This window comes from Anas platyrhynchos, chromosome 3 (genome assembly GCF_047663525.1).
Source record: "Anas platyrhynchos isolate ZD024472 breed Pekin duck chromosome 3, IASCAAS_PekinDuck_T2T, whole genome shotgun sequence".
NCBI classification, from domain to species: Eukaryota; Metazoa; Chordata; class Aves; order Anseriformes; family Anatidae; genus Anas; species Anas platyrhynchos.
This window is the reverse complement of record NC_092589.1, coordinates 111,674,938-111,690,070: the sequence shown is the minus strand read 5'-3', so window position 1 is coordinate 111,690,070 and position 15,133 is coordinate 111,674,938. Positions and strand designations below refer to the sequence as shown.

Genomic DNA, 15,133 nt, shown 5'->3' with positions numbered 1-15,133 from the left:
TGAGATATTCAATGACTCATAAATTTCATTTACGTCTCTGGACTGTTGGCATCACAACCATTTTAGCATATTCCCAACACACATAGATTTTCCTCCCTTGAAACTCTTCAGTTAACCAGATTATTTCAAAGCTCTTGCTGCTGTCAGTTCAAATGCTGATCTTTTGTTTGCCTTCAGAACCTCATTGGCTTCCATGCCTACACATCTTGTCACTTCTTCCTGTCAACAAGAGCACCACTGTAGCTGCAGAAGGGCAGCAGATAGTAAAAGCTCTAAGGCTAAGTGGGTAAGTGAGAATGAACAGGAAAGGACATTTAACTCAGCTTGACGTTGTAGGTGACATTTCTAATTTCCAAAAGCCTTTCAGCCCTTGCAAAATGCAGAATGACAAAGTTTCTATGAAAGACTGGCAGACCCATCTGCCTTGCTATAAATGTTAACAAATTACATCTGTGATGAAGGTCAGAGAAAGGCTGGGTAATATTTGTCAGAGATGAAAGAACTGAAATAAAAAGGAAAGATTTTCTTTTATTGGGAACAAGTCCCTGAGTTCATCATCTCACAGGATTTTGTAGTTAGGGTCCTCACTTTTGGATTACTTTTATTCCAGAAATCTTGCATTTAATGCAGCATAAGAGCCTTATCTACTGAGGTTAGGATCATCTCCTGGAAAAGTAAGCTGTGCATCTGTATCAACTCAGCCTGAGGTGAGACTGAAACGTGGAATTTCTTAAATCTGAATAGTGACTGTCATCTGTACAGGGGGAAGAAAAAAAAAGAAAAAAAAATGCTAGACTGTTCTGCTTAGCTTTAGTATGATATTTCTTGGGAGTTTTGGTGGAGCCTCCCTTTCCTCAACTCGTGATTACTGATGGCTTTTAAGTCTCAGTTAAATATCTAGCTGTTATTTAGTTTATTTCTGAGCATACGCAGCTGACTGGGCTTAGGTTGTTGGAGAAATAGACAGCCTTAGATTATGGCTCATCTGGACATCTAAATCAATTTGGGTGGCCCCAATACATAGTTTTCCCTGAAAGTAAAGGAAGAATTTAGAGAAATTGTATTTTGTTGAGGGATGTTATATGGAGAATAATGTACCTTGTAGAGATATGTGAAATCTAATTAAATAGTAAAAGAGAGATTCTCCTATTTTTTAATTGTGTTTTTCCCCAATACCTTCTATATCTTGCCTAAATTTGCATATTTTTCTTTTTAAGCATTTCAGGGAAAATACATTATTTCAATCCAAACATCTATATGAACATGCATTTTCACATCCTTTCAATATAAAAGACTTATCTATAAAATGTGATCACTTTCACTTAGCAAGGCAGACAGACGTGATGTTTCTTCCACCTTCTTGGGATATGATGTCTAATTTTACTTGAAAGTATGTGTACTTACTCCACTCAGATAAGCTCATATTGATGTCTGTAATAAAATACCCCCAAAATTGAATTGCTACCAGCTTTGCATTTCATTATGAATGCTTTGTATGCCTCTGATAAGTATTTGCCAGTTTGGATTTTACCCAGGCTGCTAGAGTCAATGCCTCTGATATCTCAAAGAAATGGCTGTTGGTCTTTATTAATAACAGGTCTCCAGGCACCCGGTTTACATTTTATGTAAGAGTTTCATGCTTCCAACAATATCATGCACTATAGAACAATTCAGCACGTGCCTGCTTCCCCCTGACCTCAGTAGTGGTGTGTTGCTTTGCAGATCCCCTATCTACCAGTGTGAGTTGGAGTTCCTTGTAAATAAAAAGATTCTCACTGTCCTCCTCTTTTATAATTATAATATTTACACTTACAACACATAAAGGCCGCAGCCAAGACTGTCGTTAGCTCTGCACCTCATCATGAATTCTTTGTATGCTGCCAGTAACTGTTCTCAGTTAACCCAGAGCCTGACAATATACCTTGTATAAAGCATCTTTTTTCTAAAAAATTATGATGCTGGTTGGATGAGATGGACTGTCAGAGGCACAAGGAGTTTTAATGATTACCAGATCTAAGTACACCATTAAAATTGTCTTTATTTCAAAGTTTTCTTGGGTGACTTTCACACATGCCACTCTGATGACTGTTTTACTCTCATTTTCACTTAATCTTCATGTTAACAACATTGTCTTTCCCCTCCCATGCCCAGTGAGTCAGGTGCTGCACAAATATATTTGTTCCAGTACCAGAAAGTTTAGAGACTTGTAGTATTTTGGATTCAAGCTCTAAGCTGACAAAGGGTGAATTCTGTTCCACTTACTAAACAGCAGTAGATTGTAATCTAAAGCATACAAATGACTTTACAAATAATAACAAAATGATGTTATTGTCATAGCAATGTATTTTAATAACAATACCAGGTAGGTAGATATTCTTGTGTGTGAATGTAAAAATAAAAACATCACAAACATGACTCTGCTCATGAACTGACAGGCATGTCTACGTACAGATACGTTCACAGATACACTCACAGATTCTTTCATATATCTCAGCTTTGGACATATAATAGCAGTTAGAGGTAGAACAGCTTAATTTGAATGAACTGAAATCTGGTAATTTGAAAAAAAAAAAAGAGAGAGAAAAAAAGTAATGATTTCAATTCATTTTCTGATTTAGACAACTTCTAATTTTTGTTATTAATGTAGCTTTTAGGTGAGGACAGTGAAGTTCTTTTCCATTGCCTCATCAATTTTGGAAATGTTATTTTAACTTAAACCTCAAACATTTCCAGAACCTTTTCAGAATAAGAATGGGAAAAATTGGATACACAACTTCTCATAATAGTGACACTGGTTTTTAACTAATGCTGTCTTACAATTTAACTGCTCTGTGAGAGAAGCAAAGAATCTTTTATATCCATATCATTTGAATGAATGTTATTGCAGTCAGCAATAACAGAATTCCTAACAACAGAATAACAATTGTTGAGTGCACATAAAATCTCAGTTGATAGATACAGATTGAGAAACAGTAAAAGCTTCAGGCAAAACCCATCATTATTTATTTGAAAGATGCGTAATTGGATTTATAAGGATGATTAAAGTGATACATAATCTAGACTTGGTAAGGTACCCCTAAATTTTCAAAGATTTAGGTGAGGATTTAGCTCTTTGCAATTGATAGGAGTCACACAGACTAAATTACATACATTGTTCAGAAAATGTAGGGAATTGGCCATTGAAGGGGAAATGGCTCAAAGAATGCTGTATAAGGTAACTTGTTTGCATACTATTATATTACTGCAGGCTCTGCAGTAACTCTTAATGGGGGAAATTTATCACTGCAGAGAGAACCTGTCAAAGCAGAGGTCAGGACTGACAGACTGACAGAGAGAAGAGAAGTGAAGTGACCAACCAAAGCCTTTTCTACAAATGGAGGAAAAGAACAGCGCAGGGATATTTGCGGAGAGATATGGGCATCCGAGGTCACTGAACAGGAACCACTGTAACAGTGTGCAGAGCGTAGCAGTAATACACCCAAAATATGTAGACGGACTGATGAGAGTGCCTCTGACAGTATAGTGACTATACAGTGTCTGACTGTATCAAAGAGTACCTCTAGCCGGATATTACCTCCTGCTAAACAAGAAACTGCAGTTCCAAGCTGTGTTTTAGTGAGGTGTATTTGTTAACTCTGACATGACTTGCCTTCTTCTGCTGTGATCCCATCATGCTACATTCCTGTTGCACTGAATTCTGCTTCAGAAAAGTCAGTGAAGAGGTTGTGCTACTCAAAACTCAACCTAATGTAAGTTTTTGTAGAGGAACCAAGAACAACTTAAAATGAGAGGGGAAGGAAATAAAATAATAATAATAATAATAATAATAATAAAAAAAGTCCAACTTTCTCACTTCTATAAAATGTGGGAATGAAGCATGATGACATTGAGAACTAGAGGCAAAAAACTTTGCATTTAATTTGGACAATGTTAAGTTTCATATAATGGGAAGAGAGTTAGGAGGAGATGTGAAAGTCATAGATGTACATGTATGTAGAATACTTACTGGATTTGAACAGAGAGCCTGACTAGAAACTGGAAAATAAATTTGTGAGACAGTATCAAAAAGATGTCAATGGAATGGTGTGACCTGGTGAGATTAGCCAAAGCAAACGTGTAAAGAGATTTATATGTTCTTTTCCCTTTTAACAAAAAGGGTTCTGACTTAATATACTGTCTGCGAGAGTGCCATCTGGTGATCCACAATTACATTACAAAAATGACCTTCCTAAGCAAGCTGCAGTTAGAGCTACTGTTCAGATATTTCAGTAGCTCAACCCTCTGCTGGTTTCATTAGACCACGACACTATTATATGCACTGTACTGAGAAAATAAAAATCATTAGAACTCACAGGGGAAAAAGCAGGAACAAACACACTTAATATTCACATAAAGTACAAGCAAATCTTTAGCAAAGCAAGCACAGAAGGTATGCATGTAAAATCTTGTTTATGCTATGAGGATGGAAGGGTGCTTTATATAACAAGGAGAGGTTTGGGGAGTATTTATATAGGTTTTTAGCACTCTAGTTAAATCTTCACTCTAGAGTACATAAAAATGTTAGCTAGTAAGTAGTAAAGGCAGATTCAGTAAGGCTAGCTTTTTGTCTTCAGAGCTCTTTTTAAATTTACTTACTGATGTTTATTTGTCTGACAGCTTCTATAACTAAAAATTGCTGGCACTTCTCCCTATGACCTCCTGAAAAAACTCTCACAGACAAAACATGTACCTTTGTTTTCATCTTCAAACCTTCAGAAGAAACTATGAATTTGGATTATTGTCAGTGATTTTTTTTCATTATCACCATGGAAGGTTCCTGTTTTTGTCAATTTAGGATTTATAGGACCTACAGGACTTGCTTCATATAAGAAAGAAATGTTTTATTCAGCAATCTGAAACAGAGTTAATACATTAAGAAGTGATGTTGAGGGGAAAATTTTCACATGAATTATACAAATGAAATCCTTGTTCATTTCCAACATCTAGAAAGTAATGACTTCATGTTTACACTAATGTGAAAGTCTAGATTAGGTTTGTACTCAACTCATAAAATACCAATATAAGTAAGATATGGTACAGTTCAAACTCTCCTCTCTTGCTGGAACAGCCACTCCGAGCACCAATAAGCCATCCAGAAGAAAGAAACAGAGGGTCCATGTTAACACATCTAACCAAAGAGTCTGAAAGTATATTATTCAATAAGGTAATTATTATGATACTTGTAAGGGAAAGGAGACATGGGAAGATAAAGTGACATGCCAGATATCATGTAGAAAGTGCGAGTAAATGAGTCTACCTAAGCCTCTGGGTCTGAGCCTGGATTTAGACACTAGACCATACTGTTTAACCATGGAGACCTTTGACATCTCAAAGCAGAACCAGAATCTGGGTTAGGAACTACAAACACTTGAAAAATAATTTCTATAAACAACATTAATTGCCAATTTAATCAGTCACATTTATCTTCATTTAGATATAAGTGAAGATTAAGTCTCTCCAGGGGGTAGGAAATAGCTGACATAAACACAAAGCATTGTCTTGTGAGACACTAACCACAAGCTCATTAAGATTAGCTCTTTTGTAGAAGACTGAGAAGTAGTAAATGAGATACCTAGTTTGAGAAAGGAACAGATTCTAGGAAAAGCAGTCAGAATAGATTTGCTTCAGTACCAGGTAAAATAGCTGAAAAGCTAATTAAAGATAGAGGAACTAAACTGCACACATGAACAGCAGTTAGCAGGGATTAAGCAGAACAATTTGGGGAAAAAGTAAGTCTTGTCCTAGATATGCTAGAATTCTTTTATTGTAATAACAAAAGAGTGAATAAAGGAGAACCAGTTAAAATAGTTTACGGGGACCTCCTGGAAGCCTTTGATACAGTTTTCTACAACAGCCTATTAAAAAAGGCCAAAAATTGACTCCACTGGGAACAGGATATTGCTCCGAGCAGCTAGAGTGTGCAGTATTTTTAGAAAAAGGCAAGGTCACAGAAAACAAACTGAATGGAGGAAGGCATGATTTGACACATGGAAAAATATCAGTGAGATGCTCTGAGCTTCCAAGTTAGGCCCAACACTGTAAAAGTGATCTATGTGAAAGGACCACTGAATCTTCCGTCAGTAACAGACATATCTAGAGGTATCTGGAGAAGATTTGGGGAAAAACGTGAAGATATCTAGTAATCATACAAAGAAAGAAAGAAATACTAGGTAATATAGCTTGTGAAATGGATTCTTGAACCTTCTACTATGTCTTAAATAACTGTAATAACTAACAGAAAGAACCACATGACAAGAATCACTTCAGTTCCCTAAAATAAACTGTACCTCAGTTGAAAATTCTACTCCTTTTCTGTTCTCCTTCACTGATGAGTAGGTTTTTTTCTGTTCTATTAATAAAAATAATTCCTGGTTCCTAACTCTGTATGTTTCCAGAATCCATTTTACAATGACAAAAAAGAGCCCATAGGCTCACAATTTTGCATACAGTTCATGGATTGGCACACAAATATCCAGCATTGAATATCAGTGTATAGAAGTTCAGAACATGCAAATCTTTGAGTGCAGTGATACATGGTTAGGACTGTGAATCTGATTTTTTTTTTTTTTTTCCTATGTGAGTTTACAACAACACCTAGCTTGAAGACAGGAAGGGCAGGGATTTAAAACTACAAACTCTAAGTACAAGTGAAGTGATATCAACACTTTATCTGTGGAACAACATGTATGCTATCAACGAAAACCTCTTTTTAACACCTCAGAAACACTGTTAGAGATTCTCATTTTTGCCTCTATGAGATCTCGATTGTCTGCTTCACAACTTGGTGTTCACACATCTGAGTTATTGGAATGGACTAGTATACAGTTGTATAAATTCAGAGAGAAAATCCATAGTTTGTGCAAATGATCTCAGTTCTTGTGTAACTTTTCTGAGAAACTTTGTTAGGTAAAAACCTGTGTCATTCAAGTTCAGCTTTACTTCTTCAGTACAGGTCTGTTATACAAGAACTAAACAAATCTAGAAAAAAATGGTTCAAGAACATCTGATCTAATTTGAAAGAACAAATGACTAGGACAGGAACGAAGGGCAAAAAAAATGAAGGATTATGACAATAAGACAGCTTATCAGATAGTTTTATACACAAGCTGATGTTTGCCACTCTTTGGAAAAAATGTTTGTATTTTCTATATAGACACAAGTGAGTTAGGACACTTGTTGTTAATATAACAAAAAAGTCCTAAAGGTGAAACAAGAGCAAGAACTCTGAATCAGTCACACAGGTATAGACTTTGTGGATGTTCTTTCATGGAGGTATACAAGTAAATACATCCTACATATGTGTATAGGGCAACTGGGCATTCTTGTAATTACATTACAATTCTTGTAATTCCAGATGCAGTTAACTATGCAGACAATCTGACACATGGCCATGCTTATGGTAAGTGCTCAAATACCCTTTTTATTCCTGAAATTATGTGCACATCTTTCTAGAGATCATGTCCCGGACCTCCTTCTCTCTCATGTGAAACCACTTTTAAAGAAGAATTGGAACTCCTTCAAAAAGAATGAAAGGGAATTCCTATGCTGATAGTAGTATTGAATAATAGTCATAGTAACACTATGTATTTTCCTTTTCTCTCTGCTCAAATACTCGAAACGATAAGCCAAAATCTCCTCTGAGAGTCATTCACACAGTTTTTATTCTTGTATTGTTATCTTACTGTCCCTCAATCCCAGTAAGCCAAAACTACCATCACCCCAAAGTTAATTGGATCTCATCGTGCCTGTTTTCCATCAAGAGTGAGGTTCACATATTGTTCTCTTACTGAGTACTTAAAGATGGATTCTCGGGAGTGTCTATTTGTATGAAACACGTATTTCAGTAGGTTATGTACCAGGATTTGAACTATGCCCTATGTGGCTCCTCGTAGAGTCCTTCATTCACAATAGGTAAATGATTTCTTAAAAGTTGAATATTAACTCCCTACTTAAAATTTGCATTTACTTTCAGTAAAGACTTTCATTTCCTGGTTGTGAAATTAATCTTTTTTGTTTTATCAAAGAAACATCAGCACTTCTAAAGCCAGAGTGAAAGAGCCATTAACCCTTTGCAGGAGTATTAAAAATGATATTTTTAAAAGTATAAAAAGTTAAGGAATAGGAAAACCTTAATAGGTAATTGAGATCTGTTTAAGCAAATGGGCCTATGCTAAGGAAAAGGATTGGGGCAGGGGAGGGAGAGAGAGCAGGGAAAGCCTTCCAGCCTTCCTCTGAAATGGTATTCCTTTTTGGTAGAATATACATATTTGTGGGTTTTGTTTGTTTGTTTTTGTTGTTGTTGTTGTTTTTTCCCCAAAGTATTAGATCCTGGATATAAGAGCTGCCAAATGCAAAATACCCTTACCTTCCCTACCCCAGCCTGAGACTTCACAGATATTTTATATCTGTATCCTCCTTCACCACACAGTGTTAGACTAAAGGAGAGCAAGACTGCATATTGCAGTGATTTCAGTAATAAAAATACCATTGTTTAGCCTTAACTTCTCCCATATTTCAACTAAATTATTTGGTTTAGTTACTGATTTTCAACACACAGGAAATAATGTCTCCAGTGATGTCTTGTTCCAAGATATCATCATGTCCAGGTAGCTAAAAAAAACAGTTTCATGAACAAGCGTTTCCTGAGGCACTAAATCACTGAGTAAGGAAGGAGTAGTAGTTACTATTATGAGTTTATTCTCACAGATCAAAGTTAAAATGGCAAACAAACAGCAACCAGCTTAATACCTGCATCTGATTAGTATCATAGCTGATGCAAAAAAAATATATATATAAAATAAAAAAGTTAGATTTATTTTATACCAATTGCATAGATATGTACACATATGTACATATATAAATTTTCACAAAACTATTGGCACAAAAACCGTCATTTAATTTCCCTGTGGGAACCACTCCAAGAAGTGCAAAACAAGTGTATATGGTCTAGAAAAAGGGAAATACAGCTGTCTTCTGAAAGGGATGGTACTGAGCTATAAATTTTTTTGGAGAGAGAAAGAAGTATGCTATTCATTATGGTTTCTCTGTGTGCCCTAGACTTCCTCTCCACGTAAGGTAAGAAAGAGAAGAGAGCCTTGGTTGCAATTTGTGAAATAAGAGAGAAGCTGTACTCTGAACTGAAACAGTGGCTCAGAAAATAGGATGTGTATATTTGTGAGACCTGGAAAATTGTATTTGGGGAATTACTTCAAATTTATTCTGATTTTTCAGTCTTTGGGGGAGCAGAGACTTTTCAGATTTCCTCCAAAAAATTTTACACATACATCCTGAGGAATCTTTTAGGCAGATACTGGTTTAATAGATTGCTTACTCACTCAAGAGTACACAAGAATTTCACACAACAATTAAATCTTCATGTTAACATCACATGCAGAGATGAAATCACGAGACCCCAGTTTTCAATTAGTGAAGTTTACTCTTGCCATTTCTATGATTATTATTATTATTGTAGTAGCATGTCTAGGCTCTACTGCAGGTAGGTGTTGTGCATTATAAAACTGATATTCAAAGATACTCCTTGCTTGAAGAGTTTGTAACATAGATAAATGAGACTTTCAAAAAGGGGTAAGAAATGAGACATTTTGTCTTTGTCCTAAAGATGAAAAACAGAAGCAGGAAGATATTAAATGACTTCTATGGAGGAAATATATGACAGAGCCGGAACAGAAGCTACACTGAGCACTGATGATTTACTAACTATAGCACAAGACCATCCCCAATTTCAGAACTTATTTAAAAAAAAAATCTGGCCCTTCTATCCAAATCTTGCCTTCAAATCTGTTAAAGTTCAACCACTGAGATTTCCTTTATCTTTGCTTTACATCTCCTTTTTTATCAGTGTGTTAATGTTTTGTCTTTTTGTCCATATATTTTTAAAAACCGCTTCTGCTCACATAATTTCTGTAACTCACAGTATGAAATTCAAAGGGCTAAATCCAGTGAAGCAAACAGTAACAGCAAAAGCAAACTTGTCTTCATGTCATTGTATAACGGATAGTGAGATAAGCAGGAATCCTGAGACTGTATGAAAGGAATATGAAATTTAATAGTAAATCCACCAGAGCTGAATAAAATGCATGTAATTAGACTGTTGCCTGAGAAAATATTTTTAAAGATCGGTGTCAAAACCCAGCTACCTAGCCCCTGAGAACAAGCAGGTAATGCATCTATATCCATGCCTGCATTTTATGTATCTGTACTATTTATGTAACTCATTCAACTTGATTAGGCCATGCTGTAGGCTCCAGAGAGTAAACCACATTCATTCGCCCCCTGAAAGCAACTAGGTATATTATTGTAATACAAAGATGTTTGGACAAGTTTTTAAAATCCTATTGTGTTTTGCATTTTAAGCCTGAATGACATTTAATATAAGCATCAAAATGTATCAGCAACATCATGCTGATTTATTTTTTAACAGTTTCAGCTTCTAGGTCGTCAGAACAGGAACTAATTACTGATTATAAATCATTCAGACTCTCAACGCTACCCCAGACTTTACATACTCAGATCATAATAATCTTATATCCTATGCAGTTCCACATCATTTTTTTCAGGCTTAGAGGCATGAACTGGGAACATCTGGGCAAATAAAGATACTCATCAAATAGAAGCATTTGATATTGGTCTAAAATAATGAAATGAAACATAGGAGTGATTGCAGTGACATTTCACAGAGAGAGTGGTCATGCATTGGAATGGGCTGCCCAGGGAAGTGGTGGAGTCAGCAGGAGGTGTTTAAGAGATGAATGGATGTGGCACTAAGGGACATAGTGGTGGTTGGATTTCATGATCTTGAAGGTGTTTTCCAACCTAAATTATTCTATGATTCTATGACTCTCTGACACTAGAGGTCCAGCCTGTATCTATCACCAGAGCTCAAGAAATGCGACACCAGTAGAGCCCATCTATATGTTCGCACAGCGTAATACAACGATTACAGGTATACACTGCGGATTCTCCCGTAGTTTTAGCCCACTGGGCTACAGTCGTGCAGGCAGATAATCCATGTGTAAGTTTAGGCACATCTGTTCACACAAAGAATCAGAGAATGACATGACATATCCCATGTTGGAAGGGACCCACAAGGACCATCAAGTCCAACTCCTGCATCCACACAGGACTACCCAAAAATCAGACCATGTGTTTCAGAGCATTGTTGAAAACACTTCTTGAACTCCGGCTGGCTCGGTGCTCTGACCACCTCACTGGGGAGCCTGTTTCAGTGCTTGAGCACCCTATTGGTGAAGAACCTTTTCCTGATATCCAGGCTGAACCTCCCCTCAAGCAGCTTCATGCCATTCCTTTGAGTCCTCTCACAGGAGTCACTATTGCTATTCTTGTGCTCATAGTAAGCTCTGGAGCTGGTTAGATCTTGGCAAGTCTCCAGAGTTAGTTGTAGGCACTGTGAATCATCTTGCCTGCAGTGTCAGTCCCTTTTATATCTAAATTAGGAGAAATGGTCATTGTTATAGTGTGACTCTAGTGGTTTGTTTGATAACTTTATACTTGGTCAGAAGAACTGGTTGCACTGCAGCAGCACTTAGCACTGCAATACAAGTCACCTTCTAAGCTCAGCCCACATTTACCCTGGGAAGAACAGCATCATCACTTTGGTCTGAAGTTCCCTTTTTCAAATTGATTTGTTGTAGTCCAGAAAATGGGAATTAAAACCCCTTCCTGAGCAAAAATATAGAGACCCACTACAGCAGTGTTCCTCACTTTATTTCTCATGGGAGACAATATCCCCTGGTACCATACATCTTTCTCCTCTCGTAAGCCAGGCAGGATTCTTATGTTATTTTTTGCCTGTCTCCATGCAATTCCTTGTACAATAAACCTTAGACTCTCTCTTTCACATATGTCCTAGGACATCTTTCCTCTAGGAATGTATCAAATGGTCTCTTCTCTTGGAAGACCCTACCCCTGATGCTGGAGCACAAACACATTCAGAAAGAAGGTTGAACTGGGGCTGAGTGCACATAAAGTGATGTCTTAGGTCAAAGACCAGACAGGTATTTCCAGAGGATGTATTTGCAAGGTGCTTCTGCACCTGGTGATGTGAATTTGCAGGAAGAGGCAGGTGCAATGAAAATAAGGATTTCAAATGCCAAATTTGAACCTGTGGAAGGAGAAGGCAAAATATTAGCTTCACTAAAAAAAAAAAAAAACCAAAACAAACAAACAAACAAAAAAAAACCTGCCTGGTTTTTTGGTTTCTCTTTCCATGAGGGGGATGCTGGCGGCAGGATCCCCTCGACGGTCTTGCTGCTGGTTTACACAAGGGAGTAATTTTCATTGGAAACTAATCTTTACCATGTCAGAGGCTCAGTGTCAATTTTATCTGTGTTTCTTGCTGTTACTACTATTTTCCTCAGCAGCAGTGCCACTAGCCCTGCTATTAGCCACTGCTGGGCTTTACCTCGCAAGAGCCCAATGTCTCTTTGCTTGAAAAGTTACAGGAAGTAGCAGCATTAATAACAGTAAAATGATGTTAAAGGAACTGCTGCTTAAGGGCAAAAGAGGTTAACTGGGCAAAGCTACATTGGCCTGACCTAGGCAGGATCCCAACAGCAGGCTTAAAGTTCACTAATTTACATTCACATCCTAACCTGAGCTTTGCAACTGGAGCCCATTTCCAAAGACCTATCTAAATAAGGGCAATCAGGAGAATGAGCCTGACTTAACAAAAAATGTGACTTGAAAGTGGATTAACTGACTTACATTTGTGAACGCTCCTAGGAAAAATAAAAGTGGACTTGTTTCTATTTATTTCATGTTTGGCAGGGAACTAATTCAAACATACCTTTTTATCCCCCCCCCCAAAAAAAAATATATATATAAAAAATATATAGCATATATATATTAATTATTGAATTTAATTAAGTTTAATGGGGTCACTTTAAAAAAAAAAAAAAAGCTGATTCTTATTCATGTTGAGGGCCATGCCTTGTAAATGCATCTATTTAAAAAAACAAAACACAAATCGCTAGAGATTCAAACTTCCCCATATCTTCCTTGGATCTTTCTGCAGGACCCACTGTTAATACCTTGCATAATGTTCTCTTGAAGGCCAGAGGCAATGGGAAATGTTTTTGTTATATAATAACAGTAACAAATGGAAGCTGGGGAAAATGAGTTACTTGGTGGAATAAGATGTAGAAGTTGTATTCTGTTCTTTGATAATGTTCTTGTCTGAATCCCAGGGAAAAAAAAGCATGTATACTTCCTGCTGGAGTTCTCTTGCAGCCTGGACACAACCTTGTAGACTTCTACCAAACTTCCACCATCTCAGAAGAACCACAAGAACAATGAGGAACAGCAGTTCCACAGTTGTTTGTAGGATCTTTGCATATCACTTGAAATGATAATCCTAAGGAAATCAAATACAAATAAAGACATCCATCCCTTTAACATCCCTTGTCTTGAAAGCCAAAAGATCTCTATCTTTTTGTTTATTCTCCTTCTAGTTTGCTTAATATACTTTACCCTTTGTACCTAAGTTTCTTCCTATATACAGCACCATACAAGTTCCTGTCTTGGTGAGCCATTATAACAGGAGATCTGAATGGCAGGTGCTGTTTAATAAGCTTCCCTAGAAATAATTTTCTGTAATAAATAATTTTTTTAATAATCAACAATTTTTTAAATAATCAACAATAAATAATCAACAATTTTAAAACAGAGAGAAAATATTAAAGCAAATGCACAATAGAAGAAGAAAAATACTCACCCACCTCAGCATAACTCAGAAAAAGAATAATTTTGTAAGACACCTTCATCTTTACTATCCTTCAGGAGCTTCTGCAAGAATTAGAAAGCAAGAGGCTATTGCTTTCCTCTCCTCCCCCCAGTTTTTTTTCCTACTTAAAAATCTTTTGGCTTCATCACAATCAACAAAATATATTGCAATCATGAAAAATAGCCTGCAGCTCTGCTGGATGAAGCATATCAGCTTGTTCTCCAATTTTAGAAAATTATATTTTATGGCTATCAAAACTGCAATGAGGAAGCAGAGTTGTAAAGAGAAGTTGTCTGAGAAACATGCAGAACTCTATCTTGATAAAAAGGCTAAATGATGCCAAAACAAAGTCCTTATCAAATCATCCAAAAAAAGAAAAAAAGTTGTAATAAAATGTATGATGCTCTGGGGAAGCATTCAGATTATATTGTTAGGTATGTTTGAGAAAGTAAGTTGACAAGTGGAGAAAGAAACATAATCTCTGATATATGAGCAATTCTGAAACTCTTTCATGGTGAATAAGTTGATCCTTGTCCCTGCAAAACCAAAATGCAAGTAAATAAAACACAAAAGTCCTGACCTTTCATCTCCTTATTGCAATCCTCTGACTTCCCTGTTCTAATGTCATTCTGTGAAATTTTGGATTAATGGTGCAAAGAAATATTTGCCTTGATAATAAAGAGTTTCCAGATTCTCCACCTCTGTTTTCATTGCCACATTATCCTTATTTATAGTATGTAAGTCTGTAACTTGACAAGACTCAGTAACGCTTTACAAGTCTAGAGACAAAGCATCCTGCTTGTCCTCTACACATGTTTAGTACTGTCAAATCATTAAAGCTCTCCCAAGGGTATCCCTCCTTGCCAGATTTGATACCTTATTAAGATTTACAGGATGAGTTTGAGAGTGGTGAACAGCAGTAGAAGCATATTTCCCAACTGAATTTGCACCAGAGAGCTAGCTCCCAGTCTTAGAAGTTAGTCTTATTTTGCTGAAATTGCTGTTTCTTACGGTTCATAAATTATGATAAATAACAGTGAAAAAAAAAAAAAAGAAAAAAAAAAGAAAAAAAAAAAGCTGAGAATAAAAAGAAAAACTAGAAGATAATCTAGAAAGGAATTAAACTGAAAAATACACTGTCCTGATTTAAACCTCACTGAAGTCAAAGGGATGTATGGGTTGAGTTCAACAAGATCTACACCCTTTAGGAGCAGAAAACGTGAGTCTTTGAAGCCCACTGACAGTGTGGAGCTCATATAGATCTAAGAGATTTTGGTCTTCACTCCCAAACCTGCCACGTGTATCTCAAAAACAAACAAACAAATGAACAGC

General features: G+C 36.5%; 1 long non-coding RNA gene across 1 annotated transcript; it reads left to right on the top strand.

The window, feature by feature from the left end:
- Positions 1–475: 475 nt before the first annotated feature.
- On the top strand, positions 476–13,364 carry LOC106014994 (uncharacterized). Its single transcript, XR_001186729.5, has 3 exons — positions 476–707; positions 7,394–7,438; positions 13,266–13,364. It is a non-coding gene; the product is annotated as an uncharacterized lncRNA (long non-coding RNA).
- Positions 13,365–15,133: the final 1,769 nt, after the last annotated feature.